The sequence below is a fragment of the Oncorhynchus gorbuscha genome, linkage group LG05 (genome assembly GCF_021184085.1).
Source record: "Oncorhynchus gorbuscha isolate QuinsamMale2020 ecotype Even-year linkage group LG05, OgorEven_v1.0, whole genome shotgun sequence".
Classification (NCBI taxonomy): domain Eukaryota; kingdom Metazoa; phylum Chordata; class Actinopteri; order Salmoniformes; family Salmonidae; genus Oncorhynchus; species Oncorhynchus gorbuscha.
The window spans coordinates 40244145-40268286 of NC_060177.1; the positions used below are offsets into that span (position 1 = coordinate 40244145).

The 24142-nt window shown below is 42.3% G+C and overlaps 1 pseudogene; it reads right to left on the reverse strand.

Moving 5' to 3' along the window:
* Window positions 1-965: 965 nt before the first annotated feature.
* Window positions 966-22541, reverse strand: LOC124035935 (annotated as a pseudogene).
* Window positions 22542-24142: the final 1601 nt, after the last annotated feature.

The following is a 24142-nucleotide window of genomic DNA, read 5'->3' on the forward strand; positions in this document are numbered from 1 at the left end:
CTATCTTGTTTCATCTCTACAACTCCTGTACGGGCTCGGGAGAGACTAAGGTTGAAAGTCATGAGTCCTCCGATACACAACCCAACCAAGACGCACTGCTTCTTAACACAGCGCGCATCCAACCCGGAAGCTAGCCACACCAATGTGTTGGAGGAAACACAGTGCACCTGGCAACCTTGGTTAGCACGCACTGCGCCTGGCCCGCCACAGAAGTCGCTGGTGCGCAATGAGACAAGGACATCCCTACCGGCCAAGCCCTCCCTAACCACGCTAAGCCAATTGTGTGTCGCCCCACGGACCTCTTGGTTGCGGCCGGTTATGACAGAGCCTGGGATCGAACCCAGAATCTCTGATGGCACAGCTGGCGCTGCAGTAGATGAATATCTAATAATATTTATTTGAATTAATTGTCCCCATTTCAATCGTGTGGTTAGTTTCCTTCACTGAGTGTTAGAAACCTTGTAGTTTGAAATCATCATGTGACTCCCATCCTGAGAGGAAGTCTGTCAGCATTTTACACCACTTATTCTCAGCCTAGGAGGACAATGTGTCCAGGAAAAAGTAGGTGACTATATTATATACCGTATGAACTGGGGTATGTTTAGTAAGGCGCAACATTCTGAATGTTGTAGAAATGTAACAGGCCATATGAAAAAGCAAGTGTTACTCCGATATGTAAAGTTTATCTGAAAGGTGTTTCAGCCATTTAAATAAGGTGACATAACTTTATATACATTTACATGTATATACATGTATGTACAGTGTCTATTTTCCTGCAAGTATAGTGCAATGTACATGCATTCTATATATGTCGTGTCTAATTTCCTGTAGGTATAGTGCACTGTATGTGACCTGACAATTAGTTACATCCTCTGGATGGCGTTATTGCTACACATTTCTCTGGTTTAAGATGGTCATACCAGAAACAGCCCTCCATGTGTTCAGTACAACAGACAAAACACATATAACCACACTACTTTTATTCATTAAGACAAAGCGGTGCTATTCATTTAACATCACAGATGCATTCATAAATCAAGGTCTGAATTTAGATTTGAACAAAAAATAAACCTCTCAATTTAGATTGTCACCTTATTTAAACTACTATTACTTTGATTTGAATAATGATGAAAACATAAAACATGCAAACAAGCAAAGACTACTGTGCAGACAAATTAATTGATGTCAAGTACATCCCTGTCATTTAGATTATCACAAGTGAGATTATTCTGTAAATCATACATTTAATTTATCATAAGATTATATTACTACTCTTGAAGGGGGAAGCTACAGGTGTACATCAAAGGCTCCTCTCCTCACAAACGTCACAACACTGAAACAACAATAGAACGATATAAAGGTCAATATAGTGACCATCTGCTGAGGTCACTTCCTGCTGGGTAGGGTTTTGGTGTGGTGTTTCAGATATGTTGTAGTATGGTTCGAGTGTGGTGTGACCTGTGCTGGATTGTTAAAAGGTCATAAGGGTGTAATCTCCCCAGTGAGGTCACTTCTCTCTGCCGCAGTCGGTGCACAGGATGTCGTCACGCTGGGTGAGGAAGCCACGGCCCACTAGAGACACGGAGCACTGCATACAGGTGAAACACTCGCTGTGCCACTGGCGCTCCTCAAAGGAGATGTACTTGGCTCCTGCCAGACCTATCACACAAGGATGCAGACATGGGTAGAAGCTCAGTTGCATACTCCTTTAACTTGGCATAAGGCGGCAGGTAGCCTAGTGGTTAGAGCGTTGGGCCAGTAACCGAAAGGTAGATCGAATCCCTTAGCTGACAAGGTAAAAATCTCTTGTTCTGCCACTGAACAAGGCAATTAACCCACTGTTCCTAGGCTGTCATTGTAAATAAGAATGTGTTCTTAACTGATTTACCTACTTAAATAAAAAGGTAAAATAATAAATAAGGATTTGAGGAGTATGCAATTGAGATTCTTGCACAGACACACATGTAACACACCTAGGGCTCTATTTTAACAAAGCAATGGTAAATCTAAGCGCTGGCTGTAGTGCTATCGTTATTTTCACAGCCTTAATTATGAGTGAAATAACTGGCAACGGTGCGAAAGAGCTGATAAATAAACAAGGTGTTAATGTGTTCCATGTCTTAATACTGCATGCGTTTGTCTCAAGTTTTGCAGCTTATTGACCGTCTGTGTTGTCATCAATTCCAAGTCGGCTATGGGAAGGGAATATTCTCTTCCTAGTCCTTTATGGATTGATAATACAGTTTATTAAATAGTATAGGCTACAGTAACGAGTAATAGCAGCAGTAAAAAAAACTGCTAGTGTTTCCCCAATAGCCTCTATGTTTGGAGTGTTGGCAGTCAACATTGTTGTAATTGCCTACATCCATCGCACTTCTAAAATATATATGTTTTATTGTATGTGTGGGGCACGTTCTCAATAAGCAAAATATAGCCTAGGCATACTGTTGATACTCAATTATAGGACCAAATAATTGTAATATGTTTGAAAGAGTGCGTCTTTGGTAACCTGGTGAAAGGCGCTCTTTGGAAAGCATGTTCATGTTTTTTTATCATGAATTTTGTTCTGAAGACAGCTCTGATGAGTGGTCACAAACTGGTACAGCTACAAAGTCATGCAATTTTATTTTAAACCTAACTCTAACCTTAACGCTAATGTTAACCACACTGTTTTCATTCATTTTTACAATATAGCCAATATTGAATATGCAGCATGCCCAATTAGCGGAAATCGCTCAGTTCTGCCTCAAGAACAAGACTCATTCCAATAAACGTCAACCTGCCTTTGGAAATGGATGCTTGAACAAACAAAATTAAGTATGCAGATGTGTGTGTGTTTTAGAATGTGCCGTATTGTTTCAATTCAAGGCACTGAATCAAAGGGACCGCAGTTGAGATGGTGAAAAGCTTCAAGTTCCTCGGCGTACACATCACTGACAAACTGCAATGGTCCACTCACACAGACAGTGTGTTGAAAGCCCAACATCGCCTGTTCAACCTCAGGAGGCTGAAGAAATTTGGCTTGGCACCTAAAACCCACAAAATTTTACAGATGCACAATCGAGAGCATCCTGTCTGGCTGTATCACCGCTTGGTATGGCAACTGCACCGCCCGCCACACCATCTCCAGATGGTGGTGCAGTCTTCCCAACGCATCACCGGGGGCAAACTACCTGCCTTCTAGGACACCTATAGCACCCAATGTCACATGAAGGCCAAAAAGATCATCAAGGACAACAACAGAACAAGAAGCACAAGCATTTTGCTACACTCGCATTGGCATCTTCTATCCATGTGTATGTGACAAAGAAAATTTGATTTGTACATCTGCTAAACACATTTGATTTGACAAATTGAGCATTTAAAATGTTTATGGATAGGCTATTTTGCAAGGCAAGGCCACTTATTTCTGTTGATATGGCATTCTAGGAGGACTAAATACTGGAAGAATGTGTCTTTGGTTTTATTTTTATTTTACCTTTATTTAACTATTTTATTTTTTATTTTTTATTTCACCTTTATTTAACCAGGTAGGCTAGTTGAGAACAAGTTCTCATTTGCAACTGCGACCTGGCCAAGATAAAGCATAGCAGTGTGAACAGACAACACAGAGTTACACATGGAGTAAACAACTAACAAGTCAATAACACAGTAGAAAAAAAGGAGAGTATCTATATACATTGTGTGCAAAAGGCATGAGGAGGTAGGCGAATAATTACAATTTTGCAGATTAACACTGGAGTGATAAATGATCAGATGGTCATGTACAGGTAGAGATATTGGTGTGCAAAAGAGCAGAAAAGTAAATAAATAAAAACAGTATGGGGATTAGGTAGGTGAAAATGGGTGGGCTATTTACCAATAGACTATGTACAGCTGCAGCGATCGGTTAGCTGCTCAGATAGCAGATGTTTGAAGTTGGTGAGGGAGATAAGTCTCCAACTTCAGCGATTTTTGCAATTCGTTCCAGTCACAGGCAGCAGAGTACTGGAACGAAAGGCGGCCAAATGAGGTGTTGGCTTTAGGGATGATCAGTGAGATACACCTGCTGGAGCACGTGCTACGGATGGGTGTTGCCAACTAGGCAAGTCCGTTCATAATGACGGCCTACCAAAAGGCCTCTTGCGGGGACCGGGGCTAAAAAAATACAAATAGGACAACACACATCATGACAAGGCAGACACCACATCACTACATAAAGATAGACTTAAGACAGCACAACATGGATTGCAACACAACATGACAACATGGTAGCAACAACATGGCAGGAGAACAACATGGTAGCAGCACAAAACATGGTACAAACCTCTCTTGTAAAGAATATTTACTGGTCTGTGGTGTGTAATGAGGAGCAACCAGAAGCTGCACTTGACACAATAAGTCTGGCAAACATACTGCAAATTAAGAAATCATGTGACTAAGCTAAATAAAAAGAAACTATAAAATGAAACGAAGATCAGTTATTTAAAGAATGATAGTAAAAAAGCTTTGGGGCACCTTAAATGTAATTTAGGGGAAAAAAGCCAACTCAGCTCCATCATTCACTGAATCAGATGGCTCATTCAACACGAAGCCCACTGATATTGCCAACTACTTTAATTACTTTTTCAAAGGCAAGATAAGCAAACTTAAGGATGACATGCCAGCAACAAACGCTGACACTACACATCCAAATATATAAGACCAAAGCAGTTGAGACAATAATTGTACTTTCGAATTCCGTAAAGTCAGTGTGGAAGAGGTGAAAACAATATTGTTGTCTGTCAACAATGACAAGCCACCGGGGTCTGACAATCTGGATGGAAAATTACTGAGGATAATAGCAGACGATATTGCCACTCCTATTTGCCACATATTTAATTTAAGCCTACTGGAAAGTGTGTGCCCTCAGGCCTGGAGGGAAGCTAAAGTCATTCCGCTACCAAAGAATAGTAAAGCCCCATTTACTGGCTCAAATAGCCGACCAATCAGCCTGTTACCAACCCTTAGTAAACCTCTGGGGAAAAAATGTGTTTGACCAGATACAATGCTTGTCTAACAGAACACTTATTTAATGGAATCCTCTCAAACATAATCCAGGTAGAATCAGGAATTCCCAGGGTAACTGTTTGATTTTTTGATTTTTACAAACGGCATGACACTTACTTTGAGTAATGCCCGTGTCTATGTATACGGATGCTACTACAGCAACTGAACACTTAACAAAGAGCTGCGGTCAGTTTCAGAGTGGGTGGCAAGGAATAAGTTAGCCCTAAATATTTCTAAAACTAAAAGCATTGTATTTGGGATAAAACATTCACTAAACCCTAAACCTCAACTAAATCTTGTAATAAATCATGTGGAAATTGAGCAAGTTGAGGTGACTAAACTCCTGGGAGTAACGCTAGATTGTAAACTGTCATGGTCAAAACATATTGATACAGTAGTAGCTAAGATGAGAATTTTATCCATAATAAAGTGATGCTCTGCCTTCTTAACAACACTATCAACAAGGCAGGTCCTACAGGCCCTAGTTTTGTCACACCTTGACTACTGTTCAGTCGTATGGTCAGGTGCCGCAAAAAAATATTTTTTGCTGCCCGGTTCTGAGCCAAAATTGAAATGGGCTCAAAACAGGGCAGCACGGCTGGCCCTTGGATGTACACAGAGAGCTAATATTTATAACATGCATGTCACTCTCTCCTGGCTGAAAGTGGAGCAGAGATTGACTTCATCACTACTTGTATTTATGAGAGGTATTGACATGTTGAATGTACCGAGCTCTCGGACACCGATGCATACCCCAAGAGGTCTCTCTCTTCACAGTCCCCAGAACAGACTATGGGAGGCGCACAGTGAAAACATAGAGCCATGACTACATAGAACTCTATTCCACATCCATTAACTGATGCAAGTTGGAAAAATATATTTTAAAAATATTTTAAAAAACACATGGAATAACGGGAGTGTGAAGCAACACAAACATAGGCACAGACACATGCATACACACACGATAACATATGCACTATACACACACATACACTTGGATTTAGTACTGTAGATATGTGGTAGTGGTGGAGTAGGGGCCTGAGGGCACACAGTGTTTGGTGAAATCTGAATCTATTGTAATGTTTTTTTAAATTTGATAAACTGCCTTAATTTGTCTGGACCCCAGGAAGATTAGTTGCTGCCTTGGGGGATCCATAATAAATATAAAATACAAATACAAACATTATTGTGCATAGACAACAGCACAAAGGGCAAAAAGGTAGTGACAACAATACGTCACGCGAAGCAGCCACAACTGTCTGTAACTGTCCATGACAGTCTTGAATGAAGAGATAAAACTGTCCAGTTTGAGTGTTTTTTGCAGCTCGTTCCAGTCGCTAGCTGCAGCGAACTGAAAAGAGGAGTAACCCAGAGATGTGTGTGCTTTTGAGACCTTTAACAGAATGTGACTGGCAGAACGGGTGTTGGAGGGGCACTGAAATTGGGGATGGAAATTGGGGATGGATAGCGTAATTAAGTATGCAGGTATGTGAATAATGAAAAGGCACGATAGCAAAAACCTCATATTTCAAAGCAATCTCAGTAGAACATTTAAAACCCCTTTATTCAAAGGCTACTTGGCTAATGGCCAGGATTAAAAGACACACCTGTGCAATGCTGCTAAACCAGCCAGGTTAGGCTATGGTTGTTTTTTCATCAAATGAAACAGGGAGGAAACCAATAGTTTGTTCCAAATACCAGATTCACAAAAGGCATAGGCTGAGTTTCGCTCTCAAAATCCATTATATTATCAACTGCGTTACCGCTAAGACCTGCTTTTGTGAGTCTTAAGGGCACATGTGCCTTGCTCAAGGGCACATCCACAGATTTTTCACCTTGTCGGCTCAGTGATTCGAACCAGTCAACATTCGGTTACTGGCCCAATGCTCTTAACCGCCTCCTTAGTGCCAGAAGAAAACAGCATACTATGCAGAATAAAGTGCCCACATATGATGTTACAAACACCAACAGGTGATGTGTGATTGCATGGCATAAATAGAGAATATTAATAGAAAAAATGTAGCATGAAGGGTGACAAAATGAATGACAATATTCGTAGAGTGACTCACTGGTGATGGGTTTGGTGCAACCCACACACTTCTTGGCATAGAGGTTGCTAAAGCAGTCCAGACAGTAGGGGTAGTTCTCTCTGGAGGTGAAGCGCTGTCCTGATAGCTGCTTCTTACAGCCGATGCACAGGAAACACTCACGGTGCCAGGGTTTGTCATTGTAGGTCACCCCACCGGTCGTAATGGCCTTAAGGAGATATACACACATGACACGCCAGCACAGCAGGGGCGGATGACACAAGTCCTAGTTTCAAGTTATGTCACATGCACAAGTAGAGTTAAACAATGCAATAAACAATAACAATGTATTACTAGAAAGAAAAAAAGAAAAGAAAAAGAAAAATATGAAATACACAAACTAAGTAAGCATACAAAATACAGGAAATATTTAAAAAGTCAGTCCCAATACCAGATTTACATGTGCAGGGATACTGGAGTGATGGAGGTAGATATGTATAAGGGTAAGTTGACTAGGCAACAGGATATAAGACAAGCAGAGTAGTATCAGTTTGCTTGTGAGTGAGTGTGTGGGTGGATGTGTAGCGTCAGTATAAATGTATGTGCATATTATGTGTGAGTGAGCAAATTATGGAGTGATTGTTTTTGAGTGTGTTGGAGTGACAGTGTGTGCATGAGTGTGTAGGGCCATGTGAGTGTGCATAAAGACAGTGCAAATCCTGAAATAAAAGGTAAATAAAGATACAAGGTAAACTCGGTCCGTGTAGCTATTATGTTAATCTTTTCTTAGTCGTATTGCTTGGGGATAGGAGCTGTTCAAAAGCCTGTTTGTGTCAGACTTGATGCACCGGTACATCTTGCCATGTGGCAGCAAAGAAAATAGTCTATGGCTTGGGTGGTGGGGGCCTTTGACAATTTTCCAGGCCTTCTTCCTGATATAGATGTCCTGAATGGCAGGGAGCTCGGCCGCAGTAATGTACTGGGCTGTCCTCACAACCCTCTGTCGTGCCATGTGATCAAGGGCGGTGCTATTGCCATACCAAGCAGTGATGCAGCCAATCAATATGGTCTCAATGGTACAGCAGTAGAACCTTTTCAGGTTTGAGGGTCCATGCCAAACTTTTTCAACCTCCTGAGCGGGAAGAGGCCTTCTTCACGACTGTGCGTGTATGTTTGGACCATTTTAAGTCTTTAGTGATTTGGACAGAGGAACCTGAAGCCGTCTACCTGCCCCGCTGACCCCCCCCCCCCTTTTGATGTGGACGGGGCCATGCCCGTTTCCTGTAGTCCACAACCTGCTCCTTGGTCTTGCTGACATTGAGGGAGAGTTTGTTGCTCCTGCACCACATTGTCAGGTCACTGACCTCCTCCCTGTAGGCTGACTCATCGTCGCCGGTAATCAGGCCTACCACCGCCGTATGATAGTCCTTATGATAGAACTTCCATGTGCCCTAATTACAAACTTGAATGGGATCCATAAATAGGAATACAAATATTAAATCCAGGTGTTATGAAACCAATAACTAGCCTACTGATTTTGCTTCACTCATTAGGTCTCGGGTCTTAGGCCTAGCTATAGTACATGGTCTGTAACCTCATTTGATGTGTGCATTAATGTGAGAAATCAGCATTTGAGGACAGTGTTGAATGCAAATGTGCCCAGGGAGACCACAACCTTACCTTGGTCCAGGGCCAGCTCTGTCTTGACTCATTTGGGTCGGTGAGCCCAAATTGATTGTTATTTTCAGATGGTGACAGAAACAAATATATACAAAAAGAAAAACTACAAAAAGGCATTCCCAAACTAAAGATTCAAACATAAACAAAAAGCCTCATGGCCAACAACCAAATCAGTAGCATAACAGCTTGCCAGCTGGTGCCAGCACAGCACTTGTACCTGGGTGCTACTGCCCCCTAGGGAAATGGAGTGTGGTAATGGTAGTGAGCTGTAGTGGGCTGTCTAAATGACCTAACCAATTCCATAACACCTTCCCCAACAAGAAAAGAAAAGACCTCACATAGTCACCAATATCTATTTTCCTTCCTAAAATGTGTATTTTCCATAAACTTCCTTAACCCTTTACACTCGTACCCGGGTTGAAAATAGCAGATTTGGACACTGATAACTGCCCAAATTGGAACGCAGTGGCTGTACAGTAACATGCTATACATTACGTCAGAGGTCAGGGTCTCGGCTTCATAGCTCTGTATGGGTTTTGACTGACAGCAGTTCTGAACTTGAGCAGCACGCGCGATAAGAAGTTGCCCTATCCATCCTGCTAATTGGACAACTTTTTAAAATGTTTTGTTATCTGAGGGAGGGAAAAGCTTTAAATTAAGAGCACTTGAGGTATTTTGAAAGAGGAGATGTTGAGGATTATAATAAATATCTCTTCGATGTCATACAAACAAACCAAATACCCTAGGTTGTCTTGAAGAGAATGAGCCTATGTTTGTTGTATTGGGTAGAACATTAATGAAAACTTGATGGAAAACCAACTGGAAGTGAGTACACTGGTGGATCTGACTTTTCCACCAAACTCAATTCTTCACGCTCCTGATTCTCACAACACACAGCTGCGTCACCCTGCAAAACCTAGACGGGGTCTTCCAGCAAATTCTCACTAACTGTACAACCTGACTGAAAACACTCTCCTCCCTTCCATAGCTCAGAGAAAAACGTGTCAGCTAAAGTAACACACACACAACTTCATGGTCAGCCTGCTGAGGAACCACAACCTACCCTACTTTGGCCAAGAATGTACCCCCTAAATTGACACATAAATCAACCTTGTCCTCAACCTGCATAGGGTACACTACATCACATATCTCTGCCAAGAAGTTCTCAGCTCGAGACACAAAAGACTCACCTTCCTCTCTAGGGAGAAATATTTCTGGGTAACCACTGTCTAGTTTTGCAAAGAACGTTTCCTCCAATTCCCCATACAAATCATCTCTTCCCTATCGGATTTGCCATCAGCACTCTTCTGAACATAAGTAACTTCAAACTGGGGATACCTCAAAACTCTCCTTAAGAGACACAGCCCTTTGACACACCTGACTTTTCACTGAGGTTACACAAACCTGATCGCTTGTGGAAACTAGCTCCACTCTGATCACTGGAGGAAACTGGTTAAGCAACAAGACTGACAGGTAACACACATATTCTCCCCTCTATTCATCCCTACTCATCTGCTTGTTCAACAGTGCTATCTCCTGTTCTAGCCTAGCCATTTCCAACATTCTTCCTCCTGACTGCTATCCATCAGAACCCCCGGCAAGCACTCAGCACTGCCACCTCTAACTTGCTCAATTCCTCTTCTATTTCAACCTCTGGTATTTTTGTCACCTGACATAACTGATCCCTCTTGAAAAAAAAACACTATCCTCAATATATGCACATGTCCCTTCTGACTCAAACACCCCGTAATCAAAATCAATACGCTAAACAGAACCTATTAAACTGACTGACAAAAATCACAATTAGCCACTACAATAATAACACAATAAAATAACAATAATGAGGCTATATACAGGGGGTACTGGTGACAAGTCAATGTGCAGTGGTACAGGTTAGTCGAGGTAATTTGTACATGTAGGTAGGGATGAAGTGACTATGCATAGATAATAAATAGCGAGGGGGTGCAAATAGTCCGGGTGGCCATCTGATTAATTGTTCAGCAGTCTTATGGCTTGGGTTTAGAAGCTTTTAAGGAGCCTTTTGGACCTAGACTTTTTTTTATGTAACCTTTATTTAATTAACTAGGCAAGGCATTTAAGAACAAATTCTTATTTACAATGATGGCCTACACCGGACAAATCCAGATGATGCTGGACCAATTGTGCCCCGCAATATGGGACTCCCAATCACAGCCGGGAAGCTCCGGTACCGCTTACCATGCGGTAGCAGAGAGTACAGTCTATGACTTGGGTATTTGACCATTTCTGGGGCCTTTCTCTGACACTGCATAGTACATAGGTCCTGTATGGCAGGAAGTTTTGGCCCCCATTTATATACTGGGTTGTACACACTACTCTCTGTAGCGCCGAGAAGTCGCCATACCAGGCGATGATGCAACCATAGAATTTTTTGAGATCTGTGGACCAATGACAAATCTTTTCAGTCTCCTGAGTGGGTGCAGTCGTTCACGAAGGTGTTGTCGTTCACAGCTGTCTTGGTGTATTTGGACCATGATAGTTTGTTGGTGATGTGGACACCAATGAACTTGAAACTCTCGACCCGGTCTACTACAGCCTAGTCGATGTGAATGGGAGCGTGTTCGGCCCTCCTTTTTCCTGCAGTCCAAGATCTTCTCCTTTGTCTTGCTCACGTTGAGGGAGAGGTTGTTGTGCTGGCACCATGCTGTCAGGTCTCTGATCTCCTCCCTATAGGCTGTCTCATCGGTGTCGGTGATCAGGCCTACCGCTGGTGTGTCATCAGCAAATTGAATGATGGTTTTGGAGTCGTGCTTCGCCACGCATGGGTATACAGGAGGGGACTAGGCATGTACCCCTGAGGAGCCCCCATGTTTGTTGATTAGCACAATGGTTAAGAGCCTGTAAAACAGCAGCCTTCAACTCTGGCGCCATTACTTAATCTGCCCCAATTGAGCACCCAAATGTTAAAATGGAAATATGCAACATTTTTGTCTACATGAAAAAAAATCACATAGAAATGTGAGTTAAAGATCTATCATTCTACTTGAAATCATGTCTACGAAGCGGTATATCTATTCTATGTGCACTATTTCTATGTTTCCCGTTCATCAGTTTTGTTTTTGCGTCTTTTACTTTCGGTTTTGTACACGAGCCTCAGACAGCTGAAACAACAATATTTTTGGACCCGGAAAATATATTTCACAGCAGTTTAGATGGAATAATGATTCTCTATACTATACTATATAATATTGTCACATAATCTGAAATTAAGTGAACTATTAGAGTTTTAGCAACCTGGAAATGGCAGAGCAATTTCTGAATAGTGCAACTTTAAAATGTATCCCGGAAGAGCACCCACATGTTACAAAACCAATAACTAGCTTACTGATTTTGCTGCACTCATTAGGTTTAGGGGCCTTAGTGCTACAGCACCCTGGGGGAATGGAGTGTGGTAGTGGCAGTGAGCTGCAGTGTGCTGTCTAACTAGCTAACCTATTCCATATCACAGGATCCTTCCTATCTAGCCATAATTGGCTGAGATAATGAAGGGGTTAACCATGCTCATGTGTGGGTCTCTAGCACTGAACAAAATCTTTCAAGGGCATTTTTCTCCTACTTGTCTTCTAAGTGAGATAAGCCTTTTATTAACTTTTAAAACAGCATAACTTTACCATGCTTACTCCAATCACAGTGTATGATATATCATTTTGGAGCTCTCAATCTGAACTAATGGAAAACAAATTGGGTTGAGTCTTGACATACACAACACATACAATTACACATTATTCTAGAGTGCTGCTTATGTCTACATCCTAAAATATTATGTAATGGTGTAAATATAAACCTGTAAAAGAACTGTCACTATTTAACATACAGTCTAAACCATGAGACTGCAAGATTCTTACTTTTTTACAGGCACAGCACTGATAGGCAAATTGCTTCTCAAAACAGGACACGCAGAAGTAGCCGTTGTCTTTGGGGATGAAGGACTTGGTTCCTATTGGTTGCTGGCAGCGATGGCACAGGAAGCAGGTCTCATGCCAGCTGTTCCCCTTGTACTCCATTTTGCGGGAACCTAACACAGGCGAAGGACAGCTTAGTCAGCACATGGAAACAAGACACGAAAACCTACTGCACCAGTCAAGGCACCTCAGAAAAGAAAGGAGATGACCATCCTACTGAAAGAATTTCATGAAATATTATTTTTAGATAAAATATGTGAAATATATTAACATCACCAAATAACTGATAAAAACACTTGGTTTTCAATTAAGGTCTACAGTAGCCTCAACAACACTCTGTAGGGTAGCACCATGGTGTAGCCGGAGGACAGCTATTTTACATCCTCCTCTGAGTATAACAACTTCAATACAAAACCTAGGAGGCTCATGGTTCTCACCCATAATAACTGACTTACACAGTAATTATGATGACTTCCAGAGAACATCCTCCAACCTATCAATGCTCTTGCAGCATGAACTGACATACAATAACAGTCAAAAGTTTGGAAAACTTACTCATTCAAGGGTTTTTCTTTATTTTTTGTATTTTCTACAATGTAGAATAATAGTGAAGACATGAACACAATGAAATAAAACATATGGAATCATGTAGTAACCAAAAAAAGTGTTAAATCAAAATATATTTGAGATTTGAGATTCTTCAAAGTAGCCACCCTTTGCCTTGATGACAGCTTTGTACAGTCTTGGCATTCTCTCAACCAGCTTCATGAGGTAGTCACCTGGAATGCATTTCAATTAATGGATGTGCCTTGTTAAAAGTTAATTTGTGGAATTTATTTGATTCTTAATGCGTTTGAGCCAATCAGTTGTGTTGTGACAAGGTTGGGGTGGTATACAGAAGATAGCCCTATTTTGTTATGCAGGTGAATGAGGACCCAAAAGCGACTTAACAGAAACAGAGTTTATTCCAGTCTTAACAGAAAACGAGTAATCCTGAATTCCTTCACAGGTAATGTCCAAACAGGAATAACTGAAATCCTCTACTGTAGAGGGGAACAACAGGAGAAGCGACCACAGACTGCAGGTCGCTTCGGGTTGGCGCAGGCCGTAGCTGAAATAGACACCTGCTCACACGCAGCATCTGAAGAAGGCAAAAACACGACGGAACAAGAACACAGCACAGCAAACATCAAACAAGGATCCGACAAGGACAGAAGCAGAAACGAAGAGAGAAATAGGGACTAAATCAGAGGGCAAAATAGAGGACAGGTGTGAAAGAGCAAACGAGGTAGTTAGGAGAATGAGGAACAGGTGGGAGCAGGAACGGAACGATAGAGAGAGAGAGGGATAGAGAGAGAGGAAAAGAAACCTAATAAGACCAGCAGGGGGAAACGAATAGAAGAGAAAGCACAGGGACAAGACATGACAATATATGACAAAACATGACAGTACCCCCCCACTCACCGAGCGCCTCCTGGCGCACTCGAGGAGGAACCCTGGCGGCAACGGAGGAAATCATTGATCAACGAACGGTCCAGCACGTCCCGAGAAAGAACCCAACTCCTCTCCTCAGGACCGTAACGGGAGACGATGAAGAGGGAATCTAGGGCAATAACTCTTATAAAAATGAGACACGGGTAGAGAACTGTAAGCGTTAGAGCAATCAGGACCAAACAGGCCAGGAGAGTAACAACTAGGGACAGACTGAGACACAGCAAGGCTAAGACCAGGAACAGGAGAGAGGCGGTGGCTGGGGACAGACTGAGACCCAGCAAGGCCAGGAGCAGAAGCAGGAAGAAAGTTACCGGACTTAGTCTGTGCGCAGTCCGAACAAGCAGCCACGAAACGGCGCGTGTCATGCTCCTGAGTAGGCCACCAAAAACGCTGGCGAATAGAAGCAAGCGTACCCCGAACGCCGGGGTGGCCAGCTAACTGGGCAGAGTGAGCCCACTGAAGAACGGCCAGACGAGTAGAAACGGGAACGAAAATAAGGTTACTAGGACAAGCGTGCGGCGACGGAGTGTGAGTGAGTGCTTGCTTTACCTGTCTCTCAATTCCCCAGACATTCAACCCGACAACACGCCCCTCAGGGAGAATTCCCTCGGGGTCGGTAGAGGCTACAGAAGAACTGAAGAGACGGGATAAAGCATCAGGCTTGGTGTTCTTAGTACCCGGGCGATAAGAAATCACGAACTCGAAACGAGCGAAAAACAACGCCCAACGAGCTTGACGCACATTGAGTCGTTTGGCAGAACGGATGTACTCAAGGTTCTTATGGTTAGTCCAAACGACAAAAGGAACGGTCGCCCCCTCCAACCACTGTCGCCATTCGCCTAGGGCTAAACGGATGGCGAGCAGTTCGCGGTTAGCCACATCATAGTTACGTTCCGACGGCGACAGGCGATGAGAAAAATACACGCAAGGGTGGACCTTATCGTCAGTATGGGAGCGCTGGGACAGAATGGCTCCCACGCCCACCTCTGACGCGTCTACCTCGACAATGAACTGTTTAGTGACGTCAGGTGTAACAAGGATAGGAGCGGATGTAAAACGCTTCTTGAGGAGATCAGTACAACAATCATACGACCGGTGAGGAGGAAGGGAGGTGGCTCTAGACCGACTGAAGACCGTGCGCAGATCATGATATTCCTCCGGCCCTCCTGTCAAATCACCAGGTTTCTCCTGTGAAGAGGGAGCAGAAGAAACAGGAGGAATAGCAGACATTAAACATTTCACATGACAAGAAACGTTCCAGGAAAGGATAGAATTACTAGACCAATCAAAAGAAGGATTATGACACACTAGCCAGGGATGACCCAAAACAACAGGTGTAAAAGGTGAAAGAAAAATGAAAAAAGAAATGGTCTCACTATGGTTACCAGATACTGTGAGGGTTAAAGGTAGTGTTTCACATAATATACTGGGGAGAGGACTACCATCCAAGGTGAACATGACCGTGGGCTCCCCTAACTGTCTGAGAGGAATGTCATGTTCCCGAGCCCAAGCTTCGTCTATAAAACAGCCCTCCGCCCCAGAGTCTACTAATGCACTGCAGGAAGCTGCCGATCCGGTCCAGCGTAGATGGACCGGCAAGGTAGTACAGGTACTTGACGGAGAGGACAGAGTAGTAGCGCTTATCAGTCGCCCTCCGCTTACTGATGAGCTCTGGCCTTTAACTGGACATGAAATGACAAAATGACCAGCGGAACCGCAATAGAGACAGAGGCGGTTGGTGATTCTCGGTTCCCTCTCCTTAGTCGAGATGCGAATACCCCCCAGCTTCATGGGCTCAACACCTGAGTCAGTGGGGAAAGATGGTAGTGTCGGGGAGAGGGGGGACACAGTTAACGCGAGCTCTCTTCCATGAGCTCGGTGACGAAGATCTACCCGTCGTTCAATGCGAATAGCGAGTTCAATCAAAGAATCCACGCTGGATGGAACCTCCCGGGAGAGAATCTCATCCTTAACCTTAGCGTGGAGTCCCTCCAGAAAACGAGCGAGCAACGCCTGCTCGTTCCAGTTACTGGAGGCAGCAAGAGTGCGAAACTCTATAGAGTAATCCGTTATGGATCGATTACCTTGACATAGGGAAGACAGGGACCAGGAAGCTTCTTTCCCAAAAACAGAACGATCAAAAACCCGTATCATCTCCTCCTTAAAGTTCTGATACTGGATAGTACAATCAGCCCTTGCCTCCCAGACAGCCGTGCCCCACTCCCGAGCCCGTCCAGTAAGGAGAGATATGACGTAGGCGATACGAGCAATACCCCTGGAGTACGTGTGGGGCTGGAGAGAGAACACTAAATCACACTGGGTAAGGAACGAGCGACATTCAGTAGGCTCCCCAGAGTAGCACGGTGGGTTATTAATTCTGGGCTCCGGAGACCCGGAAGCCCAGGAGGTAACCGGTGGATCGAGGCGGAGATTGTGAATCTCCTCCGAGAGGCCGGAGACTTGGGCGGCCAGGGTCTCAACGGCATGTCGAGCAGCAGACAATTCCTGTTCGTGTCTGCCTAGCATCGCTCCCTGGAACTCGACAGCAGAGTAGAGAGAATCCGTAGTCGCTGGGTCCATTCTTGGTCGGATCCTTCTGTTATGCAGGTGAATGAGGACCCAAAAGCGACTTAACAGAAACAGAGTTTATTCCAGTCTTAACAGAAAACGAGTAATCCTGAATTCCTTCACAGGTAATGTCCAAACAGGAATAACTGAAATCCTCTACTGTAGAGGGGAACAACAGGAGAAGCGACCACAGACTGCAGGTCGCTTCGGGTTGGCGCAGGCCGTAGCTGAAATAGACACCTGCTCACACGCAGCATCTGAAGAAGGCAAAAACACGACGGAACAAGAACACAGCACAGCAAACATCAAACAAGGATCCGACAAGGACAGAAGCAGAAACGAAGAGAGAAATAGGGACTAAATCAGAGGGCAAAATAGGGGACAGGTGTGAAAGAGCAAACGAGGTAGTTAGGAGAATGAGGAACAGCTGGGAGCAGGAACGGAACGATAGAGAGAGAGAGGGATAGAGAGAGAGGAAAAGAAACCTAATAAGACCAGCAGGGGGAAACAAATAGAAGAGAAAGCACAGGGACAAGACATGACAATATATGACAAAACATGACATATTTGGTAAAATAACAAGTCCATATTATGGCAAGAACAGCTCAAATAAGCAAAGATAATTGATAGACCATCATTGATTTAAGCCATGAAGGTCAGTCAATGGGGAGAATTTCAAGAACTTTGAAAGTTTCCGCAAGTGCAGTCGCAAAAACCATCAAGTGCTATGATGAAACTGGCTCTCATGAGGACAGACACAGGAAAGGAAGACCCAGAGTTATCTCAGCTGCAGGGGATAAATTCATTGCAGTTACCAGCCTCAAAAATTGCAGCCCAAATAAGTGCTTTACAGAGTTCAAGTAACAGACACATTTCAACATCAACTGTTTCTCAAGAGACTGCGTGAATCAGGCCTTCGTGGTTGAAGTACTGCAAAAAAACTAAAGGACATCAAGTCAAGTCAAGTCAAGAGACTTGTTTGGGCCAAGAAATATGAGCAATGGACATTAGACCGGTGGAAATCTGTCCTTTGGTCTATGAGTCCAAATTTTGTTTTTTTCAACAGGACAGTGACCCAACACACCTACAGGCTATGTGAGGAATATTTGACCAAGAAGGAGAGTGACGGAGGGCTGCATCAGATGGCCTGGCCTGCACAATCACCCGACCTCAACCCAATTGAGATGACTTGGGATGAGTTGGACTGCAGAGAGAAGGAAAAGCAGCCAACAAGCGCTCAGCATATGTGGGAACTCTTTCAGGACTGTTGGAAAAGCATTCCAGGTGAAGCTGATTGAGAGAATACCAAGAGTGTGCAAAGCTATCATAAAGGCAAAGGGTGGCTACTTTGACAAATCTAAAATCTAAAATAGATGTATATTTGTTTAACACTTTTTGGGTTACTACATGATTCCATGTGTGTTATTTCATAGTGTTGATGTCTTCACTATTATTCTACAATGTATAAAATACTACAAATAAAGATAAACCCTTGAATGAGTAGCTGTGTCCAAACTTTTGACTCATACTGTATGTTGTCCACTCAATCAAAGCACAGCAATCTGGTAGTGAAAGCTACAGCTAGCTGCAATGCAATGCGTAAGTAGTTGACTCAAAGAGAAAGAAAGACAATAGTTTAACACTTTTGAACAAATTAATTTCTTAAAAAATTAAGGAGAAGCAGCAGCAGAGAGAGAGAGAGAGAGAGAGAGAGAGAGAGAGCAACATATATTTCGTTATATTTTTTTCACTTTCACTTACCTAGCCAGCTAATGCAGCTAGCAATTTTAGTCTACTCAAAAACAGTTTTGAAGAGAGATGAATGGTATTTATTTAAGGCTATCCAACAGATTGTGGGGGCTGTTTTGTTAGACTTCAGTGCGGCTTTTGACATTATCGATCAGTCTGCTGGTGGAAAAACATATGTGTTATGGTTTTACACCCCCTGCTATATTGTGGATAAAGCGTTACATGTCTAACAGAACACAGAGGGTATATTCTTCAAAGGAAGCCTCTTCAACATCATTCAGGTAGAATCAGGAATTCCCCAAGGCAGCTGTCTAGGCCACTTACTTTTTTCAATCTTTACTAATGACATGCCACTGGCTTTGTGTAAAGCCAGTGTGTCTATGTATGCTGATGACTCAACACAATACACATCAGCTACTACAGCGACTGAAGTGATTGCAACACAACAAAGAGTTAGTTAGTTAGTTCATAATGGGTGGCAAGGAATAAGTTAGTCCTAAATATTTCAAAAACTAAAAGGACAAGTCATTCCTAAATTATTATTAAACCTCAACTAAATCTTGTAATAAATAATGTGGAAATTGAGCAAGTTGAGATGGCTAAACTATTTGGAGTAACCCTGGATTGTAAACTATCATGGTCAAAACATATTGAAGGATGTAGGAAAAATGCAATTGGCTCAGAACAGGGCAGCACGGTCGGCCCTTGGATGTACACAGAGCTAATGTTAATATAGTGCCTTCGGAAAGTATTAAGACCCCTTGACTTTTTCCACTTTTTGTTACGTTACAGCCTTATTGTAAAATGGATTAAATAAAACATTTTTCTCAGCAATCTACACACAATACCACAAAATGACAAAGTGAAAACAGGTTTGTACAGACTTTTGCAAATGTATTACGAACAAAGACAGAAATATCTTATTTTACTTAAGTATTCAGATTCTTTGCTATGATACTCGAAATTGAGCTCAGGTGCATCCTATTTTCATTGATCATCCTTGAGATGTTTCTACAACTTGATTGGAGTCCAGCTGTGGTAAGTTCATTTGATTGGACATGATTTGAAAAGGCACACACCTGTCTGTAAGGTCCCACAGTTGACAGTGCATGTCAGAGCAAAAACCAAGCCATGAAGTCAAAGGAATTGTCAGTAGAGCGACAAGACAGGATTGTGTCAAAGCACAGATCTGGGGAAGGGTACCAAAAACTTACTGCAGGGATTGATTGTCCCCAAGAACAAAGTTGATTTCATCATTCTTAAATGGAAGAAGTTTGGAACCACCACAACTCTTCCTAGAGCTGGCCATCCGGTCAAACTGGTTAATCAAGGAGGTGACCAAGAACACGATGGTCACTCTGACAGAACTCTAATTCTTCTGTGGAGATGGGAGAACCTTCCAGAAGGAAAACCTTCCCTGTAGCACTCCACCAATTAGGCCTTTATGGTAGTGGCCAGACATAAGCCACTCCTCAGTAAAAGACACGACAGCCCACTTGGAGTTTGCCAAAAAGGTACCGAAAGACTCTCAGACCATGAGAAACAAGATTATCTGGTCTGATAAAACCAAGATTTAACTCTTTAACTCCTTCAGCGTCACGTCTGGAGGAAACCTGGCACTATCCCTACGGTGAAGCATGGTTGTGGCAGCATTATGCTGTGGAGATGTTTTTCAGCATCAGGGACTGGGAGAAATGACAAATGAGGCCATTCTCATAAAAAATAAAATCATCCCTCCTAATCTTCAATGGCAGCAACTGCCACTGTACTGCACATGCAGTAGTAGTCCTGCAGAAATAGAACACCTCCACCAATAGGGACTGAGCAGTAGTGGTAGTTATTGACATATCATATCACGCATTTTTCAGGGAAGAACAATGTGAACTAAAATACATATTTTAGAATAATCAATATCATCATCAATGTTGTCCTACAGCACCTGGCATGATGGTTTTCTTGCAGGTGGAGCATTTGGAGGAGTACTCATGGGAGTAACACTCTGTGCAGAGAAGTTGTTCATCCTTAGCTGCAAAGGGCTTTTCTACCAGGGCGGCTGCATTTGGCACACTTGAAGCACTGCTCATGCCAGTGGCAATCCTTATAGGACAGATCCTATCAAACAAACATACAGACAGTGTTAACCATGTAATGGATTGATTGGATAGATGGTTATTATTGCCACAGCAATTTAAATTATTAGATTGAAGAATTTGAAAGAATATGATTTATAAATAGTACCTTACTAAGATTACTGTGTTCCTTATCAACTGTCTTACCTCATCATCACAAAAAAAAGTTTGGTTGTTGGTATTGTTGGTTTTTGTTGTCATTGGCGAATTTCTGAAGAAATTATATATAGCTTAAAACCATGTTTTTTTTAAGCCATTTTGTTCCCATGGAAAGTCATTCTTTGAGAACAACAATAATTCATGTCAAAATGTCATGGGATGCAAATTTTTGTTGGTAGTCCATTCTTTGTTTGAAGGTATGTGCACTTAAGGAGTGTGGCTTTAAGACAGTGATGCAGTTCAGTTAATTAGATGTCTATATAGACCTTGGAAATATGTTTTTCACAAATTTGCTGGTTCAAACCATCACTTAGGAAAGGTTTTAAAGCCCCAATGCAGTGTTTTCAATTTGTGTGCTTATTTCATGAGCCTCCTTTCGCTATTGAAATGCTCAGTCTGACCGTGTGGCTGTGTTGATAGAAATGTAAATATACATATTTACATACATAGCCCTGATTGGCAGATAGGATCATCTACGCTGTAGAGGGCCTACCCCCTTACTCCTTCAAAGTAGGAGGATACATATGCAAATAACATATGATTGGTCATTGGTCAGAACAATCAGAACAGATTGTGACATGATCTGGGCCAAAAACTCCATCCCACCTGAACAGGCTGAAATTCCAGGTGTTTATTTTTTCTTCAAAAACCACTTACACTCAATGTTATTTTGACCTCATGGTGTGGAAATATCGTTACAAAAACAGAAAATCACATTTTTTACTGGACTGCCACTTTAAACCTAACAATCGTGTACTTCAGTTTCGCTGACGTGCTTATGTACACTGAGTATACCAAACACTAGGAACACCTTCCGAATATTGACTTGCACCCCCCACCTCCCCCATTCTTGATAGACATGGGAATCTGTTGAACGTGAAAAACCCAGCGATGTTGCAGTTCTTCACACAAACCGGCGTGCCTAGCACCTACCACCATACACTGTTCAAAGGCACTTAAAAATATTGTCTTGCCCATTCACCCTTTGAATGGCACACATACAATCCATGTTTCAATTGTCTCAAGGCTTTAAAATGTTTCATTTTTATTTATTTAAATAGGCAAATTAGTTAATCTGTCTCCTGCCCGTTATCTACACTGTTTGGAGTGGATTTAACAAGTGACATCAATAAGGGATCATATATTTCACCTAGAATCACCTGGTCATCTCATAGATGAGCAGGTTTTCCTAATGTTTTCTATACTCAGTATATAATAATATAATAATAATAATATCATACGCTATACACATGAAAATATGCATTATATGGGGTCAGTACAGAATTCTTACCTTACAGTTGCACCCAATAGGCAGAGAGCACACTTCACAGCAATTGGAGAACAAGTTCTCATAGCACTTAGTGCAGTACTGAGTATCCTCCTTCATAACATATTTATTTCCCAACAAGGACTCCTTGCAGTAATGGCAGTCAAACCGCTCTGTAGACATGCTTGCTCTTTACCTGCAGGTCAAAGACAAAGAAATTAACAACAAGAAAATGCCAAAATATTATTTGCATCCTGAGGAAAAACACTTCCTTCCTGCAATCAGGATCCAACCAATGTCCTTCCCCGTATATTTCAATGTCGTCTGAATTCTAAGTGATGACTTAAAAATATATATTTACCTCTGATGATGTTGCTTCCAAGGAGAGACTGAATTGAGGGCTGCAGAGTGAGGACCAGGCGTGTGGATGGAGAAGGGTAAACCAGGATTAAGTGGGCACATCATTGAAAGGCACATCTATAAATACTAGCCCTCTTATTACCAGTAATCTCTGAGGAGAACGTAGTGTTCCACTACACACTTCTGCACCTTTTAAGGGAGTTTGTGCTGAGCATAATTGGCATACATTTATGTTGGTTAAAAAGTTGTGGTTATAACTGTGAATATTGTGGATGGGGAACGCATGTTTGTACATGAGACGTTTCATATGAATCTTATGGTTTACATGTTTTTGAAAATAGCAATGAAAACTGATGACTAAAGTAAGGAATACATCCTGAGGTAATGTGGTTTATGGCCAATATATCACGGCTAAGGTTATGTTCTTATGCATGATGCCTGGATACTGCCCTAAGCCGTGTATTGGCCATATACCACAAACCCCCAAGGTGCCTTATTGCTTAATTGAATCCTTAGTTTACATTGACCATTAAATAAATGTAAAAAATTGGTCACCAACGTAATGTGGAATAAAAATAAATATTTTGTCATACCCATGGTATACGGTCTGATATACCACGGCTGTGAGCAAATCAGCATTCAGGGCTCAAATCACCCAGTTTATAATGGGGTTTATACCACGGCACTGTAGAATACTCGTTTCTGATTGGCTTGAAGGGCATTCTAGAGCGTGCATTATTTATGCAATAAGGCATGATTGGGTGTGGTATATAGCCAATATAACACAGCTAAGGGCTGTTCTTAAGCACAACGCAACGTGGGGTGCCTGGATACAGCCTTTAGCAGTGGTATATTGGCTATATACCACAAACCCCTGAGGTACCTTATTGCTATTATAAAATGGTTACCAACATAATAAGGTCATTAAAAAGTAACGTTTTGTCATACCAGTGGGTGATTAGGTCTGATATACCACGGCTGTCAGCCAATCAGCATTCAGGGCTCGAACCACCCCTTTATAAACTGGCTGGTTCGAGCCCTGAATACTGATTGGCTGAAAGCAGTGGTATATCAGACCAAATCACCCAGTGCCAGACGTCACTAAAGCTCTTGTGGTTGAATGGAAGCAAGTCCCCGCAGCAATGCTCCAACATCTAGTGGAAAGAAAAGTGAAGGCTTTTAAAGCAGTAAATGGGGTACCAACCCCATATTAATGCCCATGATTTTGGAATGAGAAGTTAGAAGAGTAGTGTCCACATACTTTTGGTCATGTGGTGTATCTTTCAAAAAGCATGTTGATGAGTTAATAATGAAAATAGGCTCATTCAATAGGAACATGTCCAGTCTTTCGTTAAAGTGCAGAAACCAAATGATTTAGTCAACATTCATTCCGTTTATTGACTATGGCGATATCATCTATATGAATGCAGCTGTCACTGTATTGAAGCCATTGGACGCAGTTTATCATGGCGCATTGCACTTTATAATGGGCGATAGGCTCAGCACATATCATTTCATTTTGTATCAGAAAGTAGACTGGCCCTCTTTGAAGTCGCATAGATCAATGCATTGCATTCTTTGTCTATAAAGCCCTCTTGCATAAACTTCTGCCATACCTTACCTCATTGTTAACCTTTACAACAACAAAATAATCAGGAAATCTTTCAAACAGGATTTCTTGAAAATCTGGGAATTTGGGGAAATAATTTTGCGACCCCATTTGCAGGCCTGATGTGGCCT